General features: G+C 40.2%; 1 long non-coding RNA gene across 1 annotated transcript; it reads left to right on the top strand.

Moving 5' to 3' along the window:
- Window positions 1-2,048: 2,048 nt before the first annotated feature.
- LOC143119599 (uncharacterized) lies at window positions 2,049-2,533 on the top strand. Its single transcript, XR_012986306.1, has 2 exons — window positions 2,049-2,109; window positions 2,393-2,533. It is a non-coding gene; the product is annotated as an uncharacterized LOC143119599 (long non-coding RNA).
- The last annotated feature ends 1,051 nt before the right edge of the window (window positions 2,534-3,584 follow it).

Below are 3,584 nucleotides of genomic sequence, written 5' to 3'. Positions count from 1 at the left end.
TAACACACAAAATAATCAGTTTACAGTAAATCGCTGAGTTAAACATACAGTAAACTAGTGCACATGCAGGCAATATAGAAGTAGGCTACACGGCCACGTGGGCGATTGTAGCCTAAACGGCAGCTGTCTTTCAAATAATTATTAAATACATAAATGCACATGCACCTGTACATTTACACTCATCACACAATTTGATCCAAAGGCAAGTAACAGTAGCTTACACTTACCCTAAAATAAGAGTAGCCTATTTTAACTTAACTTACCCAAGCTCTCGTCCACCAGACACTGTTGCTGTGTTGCTCCCATAGATTGTAAAAGGTTGCTCCTTAACTTTGTCCAGTTGTGGAAATGACGAAATTGTTTGTTCTCACACCGATTCTGTTTCTCTCTCTTGTCCAGGCGCAGCTGTGAGAAATCCGATGCTCCAATCAACGGATGCGGAGGCAGAGAAGCACCTGCAGGATTTTTTGAGATTGGCGCCTGGGCGCAAATCCCTCTAATATTTAATAAATATTTTATATGTTAAATAGCTCCCATTTGTCGTATTTCTTTATAGTAGCCTTAAAGATAATTAGGCTAGGCTAAATAAGGCGGCTGAATGTCGCCAAAGATTATGCAAGACGAAATTAGTATAACATCTTATATACAGCGGGTAAAGGAATAAAAATGATGTCTGCAAGACGTAAAAACGGCATATTTAATACCGTTATAAGATCTTTGTAAGACGTTAGGGAGATGGATGTCCTATTATGACGTATTCATGAGCATCTGGAATACGGCTGCTAAACGCTGTTTGAAGATCTTAACAAGACGTCTCAGATACGTCTGCCAGATGAGCAAACGCTCTCTAGAATATGTCTTACAGCTGTCCAGCAGACCTTTAGAACACATCTCCAAGACGTCTTGCAGACATTCTTTTGCTGACTGGCCTAAATAAAATTCTGATTACCAACTTGAACTAGCCTATCACACAGGTCAACAAGCCTGATTTAGAAAAGCATTCTAAATTCTAGAAGCTCGCGACAATAACATTAGCAGCTACTTCACTAACTGCCACTGAAGTAAGACTTCTCTGCTGACTACAGTCTGCACTGCTTTCATCTACATATAGACACTGCTATTTTTAGATCTTTATCTCAGAGAAAATAATTATTCAAATCACCGCTAAAGACCACTGTCACCACCACTGGTAAGTTACGTTACGTTTTGCGCTGAGAGCTAACTAAGGTATTTCCAAACCTCTTTCTTAGCCTAGAAAGTGCTAACGTTAGCTGCTAACGTTATGTGTCACTTAATATTAATTTCTACACAAACCAAGAACCAAACTAGATTTTGTTCAAATCTACACACCTATGGCTACTGAAAAATATAAGGTTCATTTATCAAATGTTATTTTGAAGTATTAGAAAACATCGCTGTTTTAGAATTTTCGAACGAAAGGGTTGGTAATTGGTGGTTTTACGATAACGTTACTAACGTTAACGTTAGCATTTAACCAAGCAGCTGCTAGGTTATCTGCTATCGATATTCAAGGGCAATCCTCTATTAGTGCTAACCAACACATCAAACTAAATTTCAACAAGATAAGAGTTATATAATGACAACTGATGACCACGAAAGGTGCAGGCTTTAGTTAATCTGACGACAGGTCTAGCTACAACCTACAAAGACATTGGCTACATTAATGATGGTATAGGCCAAGTTAATAACGTCATGCACGCTTCACTCAATCTTCCACAAAGCCGTATAACACAATAATCTATGTCGGGATAGAAGTACCAATCAACTCTGCTCCAGGCTGATAAGTATTGCCAACTCATGATGGGTCAAATTCATTGAGAACGTACTTATAAATATCTGATTTCCTGTGTGGAAAATTAAAACTATCATTATTTGTTTCAGTGTTCAAGACCTTCATGGATCCCTGCACGTTCAACCTCTAATGTAAGTTGTGTACGCACTACTACTGAAAAAGTTACAGTTATACTACCTGTGTATAGCTATGCATATCACGAATTGTTTGACAACTGGCTTTTTTGTGTCTTTTAGACCAACACATGGAGTGGAGGCCAGACGTGTCGCTGGATTCTAGAGACCATATCAGCTCAGGTACTGCTACTGCACACGTAACGTTACATTGTAAACAATGAATCAAATACTAGGCCAAAACCATGCCTTGGAAAATGCACTGTTTCACACACACGTGCTTAAAACAGTATGCCTGCATAACGATGTAGCCAACATGTTTTCAAAAGCATTGGACAATTAACATACCTGCCAATCTCTCGTCCAGTAATCCAGTGTGATTTTGATCCAAGGAAAACAGGTAACCCAAATATGTGCATTTGAAAACAACACGTAGATTTAGTGTCATGTCTTCTCTCGTTCGCAGGAGCTGCATTGAAAGACCCATCATCCAAAGGCAGAAGGACTCCCGGATTATCTCGGATTGAAACAAGTGTTGCCCGAATAAATTGTGCGTCATTCTCGTCTGCAATTCCAGCGAATATTTAATAAAAAATTCAATGTTTTACATGCCGTCTGTTCATTCATTGACCATTATAAATCTAGTGTTGTGAACATATAGCCTGTCTTATAAGGTGGCTAGAATAAGTCGCCAATATTACATCTGGAAGTTAAGTATTACTATTATTATTATTATCATCATCGCCTATTATTATTATTATTATTATTATTACTACTAGTAGTAGTGGCCAATATTTGGTTCGCTAAAGGTTCCGGGAAGGTTCGCTGAAGGAACTGCACCCCTGCACTGACGGTTTGCTGAACGTTCGCGGAACTTTTATGGAAGGTTCGGCGAACGTTCAGAAAACTTTCCTGCGCTACCGTGAGCGAACCTTCGGAGAGAACCTTCCGCGAACCTGTAGCGAACGTTCCCTGAACCTTCAGCGAACCTAAAATTGTTATGTGGGAGGTGCCCTCTGGAGGACAAACTATACAACGCCAACAATCATGACATGGTTGAAGGGTGTTTCGTCCGTTTTTATTTTATTTTTAAAATATTCATTTATCGGCCATTATAAATGCCGATACCGATAGTTTGGAAAATGCCTAATATCAGCCCATAATATCGGCCCGCCGATAGATCGGTCGGGCTCTAGTTTTTGTCATAACTCCCTCTATGCATTTTTGCATTTAGAATAGCTCTGAAACTGGGGGCGAACACGTCGCAGGGGGGGCGCCAGTGCGTGGATATCTCAATCACAAAATTAAACAATATTTCTATCGGGCGCCTACCATGGACTAGGCTGGGTGAACTCAGCCTGATCTGCCGGCGATTCCTTTTCGATTTCTTAAAAGATTGAGCTTGGTCTGGCGAAAGACCAACCATGGACCTCATTGTCACGGCTGCACGGGCAAAGTATCACAAGGCAAAGGAATCTTTGACATACAGGAATCTTTATTCTGGAACACAACCACATAGACTACTAACCGACAAGGACTGAGAGGAGACAGAGGGTTTACATACACAATAGGTAACAGGGCACAGGTGGACAATGATCAAGGTAAAACAAGACAATAACGGGGAACAGGTGTGGAAACAGAAACGGAGGGAAAACTAA

Source organism: Alosa pseudoharengus, unplaced genomic scaffold (genome assembly GCF_046254945.1).
Source record: "Alosa pseudoharengus isolate Yale_2024_CS ecotype anadromous, Long Island Sound unplaced genomic scaffold, YU_APseudo_1.1 YU_APseudo_1.1_scf_12, whole genome shotgun sequence".
In the NCBI taxonomy this organism is placed as follows: domain Eukaryota; kingdom Metazoa; phylum Chordata; class Actinopteri; order Clupeiformes; family Clupeidae; genus Alosa; species Alosa pseudoharengus.
This window is presented reverse-complemented; position numbering and strand designations above follow the sequence as displayed.